General features: G+C 43.9%; 1 protein-coding gene across 1 annotated transcript in view; it reads right to left on the bottom strand.

Moving 5' to 3' along the window:
- LOC135907844 (synaptogenesis protein syg-2-like) overlaps positions 1-14,564 on the bottom strand; it is a 572,210-nt gene that overhangs the window by 79,483 nt on the left and 478,163 nt on the right. The window lies entirely within an intron of this gene.

The following is a 14,564-nucleotide window of genomic DNA, read 5'->3' as shown; positions in this document are numbered from 1 at the left end:
TGCGCAAGCCAGCTGGCACCCTACTGTGTCAATGGAGAACTCAGGGTATCCACAAGCCATCAATTCCCAGTGCACAAGTGAATTGTCTGCCATGTGGTCTTCTGCTGTTGTGCACACATTTTTCACCCAACAAAGGAGAGAGCAGACAACAGACCTCATTTGCAAAGCAGGGTGCACCAGTGTGTAGTTGAGGTAGCGCCTCGTGTGAGTTAGCTTCCTAAACACCTCAAATAACAGGTTTGGCCCTTTAGGTTGCACGAGGCTGTCCAAGAATGACAGTTGGCCTTAAGATTCCAATTCTATGGTGAACTTAATTGCTGCTTGCATTACTGTTTAAGTGAGCCGTGAAGAGGTGAACATTCTGTTGTTGCAAAACTCTGAAACAGTCGACATATCTGGAGAAGACCTTAGATGTCAATTAAACGAATTAACCTTGAGTTAAACTGCGACCTCTTCACGGCTCACTTAAACAATATGCAAGGAAAATTAGGTTCACCATAGAAGTTTAATGTGAAGGTCAACTGCCATTTTTGGACACCCTTGTGCCACGCGAAGGGCCGAACCTGTTATTCGAGGTGTTTAGGAAGCCAACTCACACAGGGCGCTACCTCAACTACACATTGGTGCACCCTGCTTCGCAAAAGAGGTCTGTTGTCTGCTCTCTCCTTCGTTGGGTGAAAAATGTGTGCACAACAGCAGAAGACTACATGGCAGACAATTCACTTGTGCAGTGGGAATTGATGGCTTGGGGATACCCTGAGTACTTCATTGACTCAGTAGGATGCCAACTGGCTCACGCAGTACCCACCCACCCTGGACCCCCCAAAAAAACGGGCTTCAATACCGTACATCCGTGGCATAAGCGAGACCCTTGCTCGTGTGGAAGAGCACGGCAGGAAGAACAAATCCTGACAGGCTTGCCAACTGTCACGAATTTCAGCGCTCCAGGAATGGACAGAGACGCAATGAAAATATGTTAAATATTTTTCCCAAGACAACATAACCCAAAACAAATGAACAGCAAAGTAAATGCGCACAGAATAAACCCTGTACACAAAAGAGATATTTGCAAAACTAGGTATATAATCAAAACAAATTAGATATTATCTGTGTAATGTTTATAGTCTGACTGGCCAAGTGACACAGTCCCCAAGAATTGAATGTTCTGACTGTCAGAGTAGCAGTGAACGTCCGCATGGCGTGGTACAAGATGTCAGTCTGCGTAGTTGCAACACAGCGTAGACATAGACCTTCATTGTGAGTGACGAGGTTGTAGCCCCCTTACGAGACTTGCATTGCACAGGACGCAGTCTGGACTAGTCGGGCATTCTGTGGCTGACGTGGTCAGGTGATTGTGGCACTGGACAAGGCCGGTTACGGCAGTGTAGCGTTGGGCCGGGGTTGCAGAGCATAGTCATGGCGATGTAGTCAGGTCTTGGAAGCTGTTGGCCAACTCTTGGATGTCCTCTCGTCTGTCCGTGGTCCCAAGCTACTACTTCCCATCTCCGAAGCACAGCTAGAGATGCGACTGCTGTGCTTCTCATCCATGTCAGCAATGCGCGCTGCTTGGTTTTCCTCCCCTTTTCCTTCAATTTTTCTCTGACACTTCACATGCTTCCTCACCTCATGTATCCATTCTCCATTTCACTGACCAATGTCGTCTGCTCCACATTATCGCACATGCTCTGCCGGTGACTCGTGACAGTGTGAAACGGGAAAGCATGGCAGCGAACATATCCACGTGTCAGTCAGCACTGTGTTTGTCTTTCGTTTTATCTCATCTGTTGGTACTGTTCCTTGCCAAGGTGGTTTGTATTGAACATATGAAAAGAGTGCAGTGCAAACCGGAAAAGAGATAGTACCCCGGCTTGAATGGAAGCATACTCCTTGACTTCAGTTGCCCAAATGGCCAGGAGTGTACACCTTGAGACATTCTAGTTTATGGCATTGTAGGTCTTGAAGGCCGTGGAATTGGCTAACATGGCTAACACTTTTCTGCATGTTTCACTTGATGATTCTCGTAAACCGCAAGTGTTCTCAGCATTATGTTCAAATGCCTTATGCCATTTTAATGTGATATTTAACATGCCTTCCTTCTCTGCTACTAGTGCACTTTTTATTTCGTTGCTTATATGTACCTTTTATTTACTTATTAGTTCTGTAATATCTGCATTGTCATTGTCTTACAGCGACACAGTTACGAGGTGTTTCACAATGGTTACAGTCTATATCCTTTTTATTTATGTGCAATATATGCAGTGCCATTGAGGCTTCCAACATCTTATGGGATGCTGTTAAGAAAAGTTACACTGTGGATGCAGCTGCATTAAATGTAAATGCAATGCTGGTTCGGAGCCTTGAACTTGTTTGAAACATAATTATCAACAATTATAAAAGTTACCTGCATATACCTTGTTTGAATACGTAGCTTATTTGCACGGTTTCTTAATAATTCATAATTTTTGTTGCTCGCATTTTATTATACTGGCTTTGTGTTAAGTAAGCAAGGACCTTGTATGGCTGCTGCCGTAAAAGCAGATGCCAAGCTGCTGCTAGTGTGCATGCAGGCTATCACTAATACAACCAGCCTTGACCATACTCGAGCGCAGCAGCACTTGCTGTGTGTAATCAAGGCTGTGAGCCAGCAATCAGGTCCCTTATTCCTCTAAAGGGTGTGAGAAATCTCTTATAACAATGTTGTCAAATTGGCACAGTAAAACTTCATTTGGGCCTAGTTGGTACATAATTCTGAACTTGACATTACAGTGCAAACACCTAAGACGAACCACAAGAAGCGCCAGTGTGTATCGTGTCTTTTTGTGGTTTGTCTTAGGTGTTTGCGCTGTAACGTTAAGTTCAGATTGGCGCACTTCTCTGAAAGATTTTTTTTTACTTTTTATCCTTCCCAAGATGTTGTGGAATGAAGCTTCCAAAAGTTGTCATCTCAACTAGTCCACATGTTCTTTTATGATGCGGTCTGCAGCACTGCCTGTTTTTTGCCTTTAATCGTCAGAAGTGAGCCCAGGCGGTGGTTCTGAGGCTCTGTAAGCCTTCTTGCACCAGCAGCATTGTCCAGGTGGAATATCAGTAAGGAAGCTTGGATGATGGCCATCAGAAGCCCACTTGTCATTATTCTGCCACATTTGTTGGTTTTCTTCAGCCTGCTTTTTTTTCAATGTTATTGTATTGTGTTAAGAAATTTAAGCATGGTGTATGTTCGGAGCTAAGGACTTGATCCACCGGCTTCAAAGTTCCTAGAGTCAGTCTGTGCAAGGAATTGTGAGGCGGTGCTGCTATTAAGGGCATTCACTTTCACCCGCTCTTAAAATCGGGGTACAATACAATGAACATTTTACCATCCCTTACGACTCTCTCTTAGCCACTATGTTTGCCTTTCGGTAATATGGGGGAAAAAAGCAAAGCTGAACTCTGCTTTATTTAGTCCACTCTGCCAGCTTGTCACAGTAAAAATGGCTCTGTTAGTGCCTACCAGAACTTTCATTCTCCTAATAATTTAATTTTAAAGTGCAATAAGTGTTTTGGCGTCTTCTCAACTTTTTGCTCCCTTAACTCTTGCACATGTCAATATCAATGAGAAATGATGTCCTCTTTACCTTTTGTAGTACCACAGTCTATATTTGTCGGAGAATGCACTGTTATAGCTATGTTATTTCTACAATGACTGTATTGCACCTTGTTTAGGCACTTGTGGCTGATTTCCATGAATTTTTTATGTACTTCATAAGGTCTTGGCTTAAACCTGCAGCTGGATGAGTTGCTTTCTATTCTTACTGTTTGGTTTGTGCTGATAACACATGGGCAAGAAATAATCAAAAACCAGTTGAGAGATTGTGCTTGCGTCGTCCATTTCTTCCTTGCCTCTGCTTATGCAATAAATTTATTTTCTACAAAGCACTACTTTGCTTACTTTTATTTGGATCTTCTAGCTTGCAAACCAATATATTGTGTATTTCTCAGTGTGGAAAATCAATATTGAAAATTCTTAAATTGGCATACTAGCCGAGTCATGTGAACAGATACTCCCATATGTTGCTGTAAAACCTCCATGATCAATGTAAAAAAGTATTCCCATAGCTTCCTGCAAAAGCTCCGTGATGGATGTAAACACATGCTCCCATAATTCCCTGCATAAGCTCCTTGATGGAGGTAAACATATACTCCCATAGTTCTCTACAAAAGCTCCGCGATGGAGGTAAACACGTGCTCCCATAGTTCCCTGCAAAAGCTCTTCGATGGAGGTAAACATTTACTCCCATAGTTCTCTACAAAAGCTCCGCGATGGAGGTAAACACGTGCTCCCATAGTTCCCTGCAAAAGCTCTTCGGTGGAGGTAAACATTTACTCCCATAGTTCCCTACAAAAGCTCCGCGATGGACGTAAACACGTGCTCCCATAGTTCCCTGCAAAAGCTCTTCGATGGAGGTAAACATTTACTCCCATAGTTCTCTACAAAAGCTCCGCGATGGAGGTAAACACGTGCTCCCATAGTTCCCTGCAAAAGCTCTTTGATGGAGGTAAACATTTACTCCCATATTTCCCTGCAAAAGCTCCGCGATGGAGGTAAACATATATTCCCATAGTTCCCCGCAGAAGCTCCGCGATGGAAGTAAACATATACTCCCATAAGTACCTCCACAACCTCCGCTCAGCAGCGGAGTAAATCGTTTACTCCGCCTACCCGGTGTAAATTTACCTCCCATCAGGGAATGCGCTGGAGGACAAGTCATTTACTCCCATCTCGGATCATTTTTGCTAACAGTGTAACAAGCTAATCAGCTCATTTGAATCAGTTCAGAACAGGGCCGCTAGGCTTATTTCACGTAACTATGCCTACAATTCAATGATCTCACAAATAAAACTTTATATCTCTCTCCCGTCCTTAGGTACTCGTCGTGATTTTGCGCTTATCATTGCTTCACAAGCACGTTCATGCGGCTACAAAATCTTCTTTACAGTTTTAAGTCGCACCATGCACATCGCTCAGATTACATAATCGCCTCAGCTTCTCGCGCATCTATGGGAACACTCGTGAATTGAATTCGTCGGCGCTTCTTCGTGCCAATTGGTCATAGAACGCTTCTCCTGATTTCATCGTCTCCGAACAAATCCTGACAAATTAGGCCTGCTCATAAGTTCATATTCCACTGCGTAACTTCTACAAATGGCATGTCTTTCTTTTTGCTTTTTAGTTTCATGCGTTCTGTATGCTCTCTTGTTTTTATTTTTGGGTTCATTATTCTGCTTATTATTGTTGTATTCTTTATACGACGGCGTTTGGGTGAATAATTTTGCAGATTGTTATTTTTTTGCTGAATGAACTGTATCTTCATTTTTTTTTCTTTTTTCTAATGTGTACACTGTAGTGTCCTATTATTTTTGTGCAATGCTCTAATGTTTGTATAAAATGTTGCACATACATAATTATACTGTCTATTTTTCATGTATTTATTTGATGTTTGGTTAAATACCATTACATATACTGATTTAGTCCTTACTGTGACGCACATACATACATACATACATACATACATACATACATACATACACGCACACACACACACACATACATACATACATACATACATACATACATACATACATACATACATACATACATACATACATACATACATACATACATACATACATACATACATACATAATGTGTTTTGTTGCGGCTCAGATTACTGTTACAATTCGGTTCAGCTCATGTACAATTGCAGACCAAAAACTATAGAGGTTCATACTGGTTTCGAATGGATCATTACAGCTCATATGGGTTCGCTGAAATTTACTTTGATTCTTTATTTGCCACCCCTTGTAAAAAGCGCATCTAGAAAGTTCACCATTTTTATCGTCATTTCTCTATTAGGACCTGTACTGGCGCCAAAGCTGTACGGTTGCCACATTTGTTTCTCAATGTGCACAATCCTATGTCACCGCTTGTGACCGATTGAACGACAAACGCATGAGCGTGCGTGTGCATGCTGCTAAGGTTTTCGTTATTCTTCTGCTCATCCCTTTTCTCCCATTTTCTTTTCATTGCTGGGCAACCAACCGGGCTCTGTAAGGTTAATCTACGTGCTTTTCTCTTATCACTCCTCTCTTTCACACGCACATTATAGCATCCGCTTATTCAAAGCTGGACCGCAAGGGTTCGACGCAAGACGAGGTTCGGGAAAAGCGAGAGTTACAGGCTAAAATTACTAGGCCGGAAGCGTGCACCTCTGATGTGCAATAATAATATGAGAACAACCTTCGCGTACAGCCGGCGCTGGCAGGCAAAAGCGATCCTCAATCAAGCTGCCGCGAGGACCACTAAAATCACGCTTATAGTATTAACCCATCCGGCTTTCACCGACTAGCATGTATTACTGAACTTCTTCCGTGTTATACCTTTCTTCGAGTTGCAGTTTTTCTTCGCTCTGCTCCCAACCAGCGGAATCTCCCTCCCCAGGGGCCAGCCACGCATCGCAAGAAAGCGTGCGCAGAGCCCGGACGCGCTAAAGGTGTGTGCGTGTTTAATCGCACGCGCGCGGCAAGCACACGCCGACAACGCCTCTTCGAATAATCCAGGCGAGGAGATGGATGGTCCTCGGCCGGTGGCGGATTATGATGCGCCCTGACTCGCGCTCTCGAGGGACTCTTCCTGGCTGTGCGTTGTCGGCGGTCCACACTTTGACGCGGGCATGTCTTTGAGTGATTCTCGTAGTGCACCGGTGCGCTCGGCTTCGTTTGCGTGTCTCGCAGCTCTGTGGCGCGCCGTGTGTTGGGCCAAGGCCACCGGTGGAGCGCTGCTACCAGCGGTCTCTGATGTGGTGCACGCGCTCGGTTCGCTATTTGATGTTTTCCTCTTCCGTTTCTTTTTTACGAACGACACTGCGCAGAAGCCGAAGTGCTTGGCAGACTAGAGAGTGCAAACAGAAGCCCCGCAGCGTGATGACGATGGCGACGGCAAAAGCCTGTGCAAAGTGGCGCCGGTGTCTCAGCTTGTCGGCGCGCGATGGAGGTGCAACAGAATGTGGCGCCATGATTCGCTCGTCGAGCTCATCCGCGAGCGCTGCCGCCGTGTGCGCTGAAGAGGATTGGGAAAGGGCCATTTTTTTTCTCTTTCTCTCTCTGTCGCTGACATCTCGCGCGAGAGCACACCCTAACCTAAGAGCGCGTCGCATCAGGCCTTTTCTTTCTTCCAGCGGCGAGGCAGGCCCAGCTGATCCGCGCTAGCAAAAACTGTCCACCGCCTGGCTCATCAGACACATGCGTCTTCTTGGATGGCGCGTGACCTGCATTCAGTTTGAAGTGGTCAAAATATATTGATAGTTTGCCGTGGCTTGTGAAGAACTAAAAGCCAAACATTGTTTCTCAATAATGACGAACACCATTTACGGCAAGTTTCAACTTCCTCACGAAGGCTATTTCATCTTCTTAGGCACAAAAGACAGTAAATTGAAACATTTTGAAACAGTTCTAAACGACGTTCAAAGCAATCTTTATCGAGCGGAGCTCAAGCGTTTCATATTGAATCTTTAAAAAAAACCGAAATTCACTTGGCAGACATTTGCTAAACTTCCGCGTGAAGTGTTACTTAATTAACCCGGCAAAATGCAGCCACCGATTACTGTAGTGGGGAGAAAAAGGATGAGCTGGAAAAATAGAGGTAATGACAAGGAGGTTGGCCAGTGTATAGAAACGCTGGCCACCGTGTCTTGGAAAAAGGGACAAAGGATACGAAAGGTGGTAGCTTGAGAAAAGGGATAAATAAGAAAGAGAGTGAGATAGAGTTAGGCAGCGAGTTAGAAATATGGAGGAATAAAAGGTGCACACAATAACGAGAGATGCTACCCGCTACTATCATACAGCTCTTAGAGTGGGTCACACAGTCTGCATTTCCTCAAGTGGCGTACGAACACGTTTGAAGATTTCTATGTATAACTCTGCACAAGTGTACAAGGATTCTTTCCTGCCTCAAAGGGCGAGTGTCTGGTTCGTCAAGAGCAGTCGACAGCGCTTCCTCTAGCCACACTGTAACGAGGGCAGTCACAGAGAAGAGGGCTAGGCTACTCTTTGCAGCTACGTACCGTTATCGCAAGCAAGGCTATCAGCGATTCCGATGCGAATTCACATTCAATTCCACGCCGAGCCACAGCCGGTACAGAATCATTCCTTCAGCTCGGAGTATTTTTATTCTGGCTCAAAACGGTGTTGCAGATGTGCATTCAAGGAGTGGATATGTGTATCGGCAAGTTCGCTCGAGCTCCGCTGTGCCAGTATAAACTTGCACGTGAACAAGTGATGCCTTCTGGCTGCATTTGTTCTCGACAGTGGTATCGTTAAGCGGTAGACGCAATCGTCAGCCAGTCGGCCGACCTCATCCGCATTAGCTTTACCAGGAATGCCGCATTGGCCCGCTATACATTGATATAAGTGATGTTGTGTCCGTCGTCGTTTGCGTAATAGTGAAGTAGTCTGATGTCTTCGACTAGGTGTTCGTTAGGTCCGTAATAGAGCGGTGACAAAAGATATTGGAGAGCTGAGCTGTCTTCGAGTCGAAGATGGAGCATGACTGTAATCATTCCTGAAAAATGATATCCAGAGTAGCACGGATGGCCACGAGTTCTGCAACTGTCCATGACGTAAAATTCGATGCCTTAAATGGCATTATGCTGCAGCATGTGGCGGAAACTATATAGAGCATTGCAGCCCAGGAGGAGACCCACCATAAAGCATACCAAGAACTCAACTGTTACGTGTTGTTCATATTAAATTAGTAGGCTCTTGTATCATTCAACAATAATGCCACTCATAATAGCAAAACACGTTGTGGGACTAGTTGGTGCATAGCTTTCAAAAGATGATAGCTGTTGATAGCTCATGATAGCTGTTGGAGAGTGTTAGCATGCCCTGAAACAGAGTTTTGCAGGTATATACTCTTAGCACGGTAACGTTTAATAAAGGGGCATATTTTCACAAATTTGTGCACCTATAAATAGAAATTACATAGCAACCTGTCTTCCAGTGACCTTTCATAAAGGGACATATTTGTGCACCTATAAACCATAAATAAAATTGTAACCTTTACTCAAGTAACATTTAATATAAGGGCATATTCTCACAATTTTGCGCACCTATATATTAAAAGGTATATAGCTATCTTTATTAGAGGTGCAGGTAGTCTTTCGCGTCATTCTGCGCATCCCCATGAATATAGGACAACTGACTCTTCAGCCATCCGTCAAACTTCACCGCAATGTACGAGCCTAACTCACTGAGCAGCACTTTATAAAAACTCCATTTCAAAAGATCGACCGAATTTCAAAAACTTTCAGTTAGCACCATCAGGAGGATACTCTCCGGAAAATATGGGCATTTATGACACATAGTCGCAACTACGACAAAGTGCCATAAAAGCGTATGTTATCAGAAAAAAAGTATCCTTTCGACGTAGGCAAAGGAATGTTCTTGAGCTTCGGCTGACCATCCGAAATAGAATTTTTTTGAAAGCGCTGCTCAATGCGTTACGTTAGTGCACAGCAGGGAAGTTCAATAGATGGCCGAAGGAGCCATGCACAAAATTCATGGGCATGCACAGAAGGACGCGTTTGTGAATACGTGCAAGACTCTATGCCTATACGACAGGTAATAAAAAAGTTCATAAGAATAGGCGGAGGGGCTATGTCCAAGATTCTTGAACATGATTCTCTGTAAAATTAATAAATATCCAAGTCATAAGACACAATGACATTTTATTGCTGCGAAAGCTTCATAGCGGCGACAGAATTCACAATTTGCGCGATAGACAATACAATTATTTAGGAACAAAGTTTTGCTAATTAGCTTTTTTATCATTTGTTTACACGACATGTAATAGTATATTGAACACAACCAGTACTGAAAGCATAGCAATTTCCCATAAATTTGCCTGGCACGAGTTTCCAGAAACTGTAAGTCAGCATCTGCATTGAAGTCAGTTGCTATTTCAGCTATTGTTTCTGCAAGCTGTGCAGCAACATTCTGTACATAAACATCTCAACTGGGACAGCAATACATTTTATGGCATGTTTGCAGTATGTGTTCTTGACAATATACTGCGGCAGAATGCTTCCAGCAACTGGATATGGAGCGCTGATTGAAGAGCTCTGCCGTTAACCGCAATTGGTTATTTACTAATATGTCCATACTAACGATTTTTGCGGAAATTTTGTTGCGAGTGCTATAAGCTTGTTCAGTAGAAATCAATATCTCAACTAAAATTTTCTGTTTTTAATATTCAAATACACTCCGGACCACAGCGTTTGAATTACCTTTGCTGACTTGCTATTTTTTCAGCGCAGGTCATTTACACAAGGCAGCTTGCCGCAATTAGTGTATAAGGCGCGATGCATCATAAGAGTTGTACATTTTGAAATAAGCTGGCACATATATTTGGTAATTTGAGAATTAAACGTGCAAAACGCAGAAAAATGGGTAAATACACAGTGTGCTGCTTTTGTTGAGGGGAATGCACTGTACAAAGGGTGGACCCGAACATAATTTTTTGCTGCGTTCCATGTTGAAAGATAGCTTTCTGCAAATGGTATGACGTCGTCATCACATTGTAGCAAGATTTTTAATACTTATACTTTGCACAAGAGGAAAACACATCTGGAAAGGTGGCACATTTCAGAATCACTACGCATTTCTGCATGCAACATTGCCTGTATCCAAACAAAATTTATGGACGTATGAGGTGGCACAACCCGCATTACGGAAACGATGTGTGTAGCAGCTGTGAGAATTGAAGCTAACAAAAAACATTTCATGAAAATGTCATGATTACTTTATTTGCATATACAGAACAAGGTAACACAATGCTTTCCCTTTACAACCAAAAATACATTTCCCTCCCTCTGTTTATTTTTGTTGATGGCCATGAAGCAATAATGAAAAAACTGCTGTTGCTTGGCTATATTTGGTTCGGCTAGACGAAGAAACAACTCATGCATTACTGCTTCGCCTTCAAGAGTGGAACGCGACAGCGTTCCCGTCGACCCGCCAAGGGGTGTAAGACAATGGCCTACAGGGCAGCGACTACGCGCCCCGCATTGGACGCGATGAGCGTCGAGCAAAGCAGCGTTCGGCGCGGCAACGAAATGTGCGCCTGAGCAAGAGACGCACGCCTTAGAAACAGCTCGTTTCTAAGGCAACACCGCATTCACTAGAGGCGCTTTTGTACCGCTTTGAAGCATCGTACTCGTGGCTCAGTGGTAGCGTCTCCGTCCCACACTCCGGAGACCCTGGTTCGATTCCCACCCAGCCCGTCTTGCAAGAGTTGAGCCAAAGCCACTTCTCCTCTGTCGTGACGTCACGGTGTCACGTGGTTTCAAGGCGACACCGCCGCGCCTGAGGAGCTGGGTTGAGCTCTCGTAATATGCTTCGCATAAAACATTCGAGCACAGCGCGTCGTGCCCGCCCATATTTGTGCAGCATCACCAGGAATGATGCAACCAGACGTAAATGTTGAAGGTTCATGTAAAATATGTCTAAATAAACATACATATAAGTTTTATACTATCATAAGAAAGACTGATCTCGGCACTGTCGAGAGCACAATCATGTCTGTTTGCGGCCAGTATGTCATTTGCTAATTCTCCAATCTCTTTGCTGGGCCTACAAGGACAGAATTGTAATCTTACAATCTTATAGTTAGTTGTTTAAGCCACACTGCAAATAGCTATCAACATGCAGTGAAAGAGGAATAAATAAACCACAAAAAGATAAAATATTACCACAGAACATATAATTAAAGACGCAAAATCTGAGTAGTGTCTATCAAGGAAATTTAGGCAACAATAAAAATTCGTGACTAAATATTTAAATAAATATTAATCTATGCAAACCAATTACTGCAATTTAATTCCCAAGTCAGTTCGTACTCCACTCCAGTACTAAAAACAAAGCCGCAAGAATGTAAAAGTTTCACAGTGAAAACGCAATATCAAGTGATTACAAACTGAATTACTGCAATTAATATCCTTTAATTAAGGAAAGTTTACAATTCCTTTCTAAACGTATGACCATATAAGCACAAAACACCAGTTCCTTGATTGAGGTCTAATGCTGTGCTTATGCACAAAAGTGCAACATATACTCGAGCTTTCAGAATAACCAACACGATGACTGATACAGATACAAAAAAATGACTGTCAGTCTGAAGCAAGCAAGTATTTTGCTTCAATAAAACTGAGTTGCGCAAGCATCAGCATGCATTGATGATGAAATATACGAAACACACACACCAGCAAATAAATAATTGAACAAGAAGCATTGCTTACCTGGGTCACATTTATTGCTGTCTTCGGTATTCAATTGCATCAATCGCAACATAAGCGATGCTCACCACTGTCACGTAAGCGAAGAACATTTACCATTGTCCATTGGCAATGCGACTCCTTGCAGCGGCCACGCAGAGCGCCAAACATGTCGCTCCTCCACGAAGGCAATGCGTCTTTTCAGCGGCTCGCGCACCTTTAGGAGTTTTTCGGTAACTGTACCACACCTGCGAGCTACTCATACACACAACGCGCTTAGTAAGCGCACGCCACGAAATCGGAGAGCGTTCAAACGTGATTGAAGCGATGAAATAAAGCGCGACACGACCGCTATACAATATGACCACACCGGCGATACTCTTCCCGCTATGCTTCCTGACAGCTACACGACACCGAGGAGGTATGACTGAGCTCATGTTTGGTTGAAGCTGAAGTGCGTTTGATTGTGGCATCCATCTATACAGCGCAACTAAAATAATAATCAAGCTACAGTTCCGTCAAAGTGTCACATAACCGTATATCAAGATTATAATATTCTATAGTTTAAAGATGTTGCTGTTCATTTGTATTTGTACATTTTCTTTCTGCTTATTTGGCCGGCAGCCATTGTAGCCTCATACCGTGAGCACCAGTTAATCTCTCTAAGAGACCTTACTGGAGCAGCTGTCGCCCGCTGTCATGTGAATGTAGCGGCGTCTTTCTCGCGTATTAGTGAGCGGGCAAAAGTGTTGCGGGTGTGGCGCTCTCTAAGAAACCCGACATTTGCTGCAACTTGGGAACCACCTCCTCTTATGCGTTGGAAGGGCAAAAAAAAAACAGCGGCATATTACATTATGTTGTATTGTACAGGAAGTCTTATTACAAAGCATTTTTCTCCCCTGCAGAACAGTTATTGCGCCTGCTCCACACTTCTGTTCTGTCGTCGTAGAGCTTTTCCCAGTGTTGCAGTCAGCGCCTGCGTGTACCCGTCAGTGTATGTGCTGCGGTCAAAGGGTCTCGTGTTTCAGGAGAAGATATAACAAACGCGACTAAAGGAAGCGTTGATACACAAGAAATAAAAAAAATATTTGGTACAAATGTATATTCAATCATCATCATGCATCCGCGTTTAGTTTTTGCCTGCAGTGGTAGTGGGAGGCTTTCCACCACACTGAACCGCAGTAATAATTCATGCCACAGCATCGTTCGCCACAATATTTTTCGACGTACGTTCATTGTTTCTGTGGCTTGCTCCGAAATTATAATGGCACGTATGCAGTATGGATCATTGCCCACTGAATTGCTGCTGGTTTACTTGAGCACGTGCTCGTACAAGATTGAAGAAGGAGAAGAAGTGGAACAAGAAGAAACATTTTTTTTAAATATTTTTCCGGCAGGTTTGTTGTGGCGGCCTCAGGTGGCGGCTCGAAGTCCTTGGATTCGGGCAGCATTTTGGGCTTGCCAGACGGCTCGGAGCTGGTCTTCCTGCTCCGAACTTTTGAGAGCCACCTGCCAGCGGCCCAGCGGCCCCCGCAGCTGGGGCGGCGTCGGGAAGAAGCGAGCTCGGTTATGGACCCGTCACTAATGGAGGTGGCTTCAGTACCGTTATTGGCGGCACATTCCCAGAGCATGTGTCGCAGCGTCGCTCTGCGTCGGCACGCTTTACACGCATCAGACGGGTATAATTCTGGGTTACAGTGGTGTAAGATTGCGGGGCAAGGGTAGATGTGTGTTTGGAGCAAGCCTAAAGTTACCGCCTCGTTCCTGTTTAATTTATCGTGTGGTGACGGAAATGCGCGTCTTTCGGATCTGTAATATTTGGTGAGGTCTCTGAACGTGGTCAGGCGATCGTCCTACGCCCATTGGGATTCTTGTTGCTGCATAGTTGTTGTAGTGTCCCGATCTGCCGGATCGGGACGCTACGACAGAAAGCTGGAAGATTTAAACTTTTTTTTACATTGCGAAAATAAACAATTCCATTGGCACCAATAACATCTTAATTTAGTCCAACCTGCCTCCGTCCCGCGGCCCCACACCAAATTTTACATGTTAGTCATGGCCGAAAACATCATATCAGGATCGCAATAAAACACAATAATCAGCATACTTCCAATCCACACAACAGGTCCCCTGAGCCACAAATTACAACTTTTTTATAAGTTAGAATCTAAAGGTTACGAGACATTTGACGTTGCAGTAACCTTTAAAATAGCTGCTTCGACACATGTAACCTTAAGCCGTGGCGGCAATTAAAAA

This window comes from Dermacentor albipictus, chromosome 1, assembly GCF_038994185.2.
Source record: "Dermacentor albipictus isolate Rhodes 1998 colony chromosome 1, USDA_Dalb.pri_finalv2, whole genome shotgun sequence".
NCBI classification, from domain to species: domain Eukaryota; kingdom Metazoa; phylum Arthropoda; class Arachnida; order Ixodida; family Ixodidae; genus Dermacentor; species Dermacentor albipictus.
Note: the sequence above shows the minus strand (reverse complement) of the source record. Positions and strands in the feature narration are given on the sequence as shown.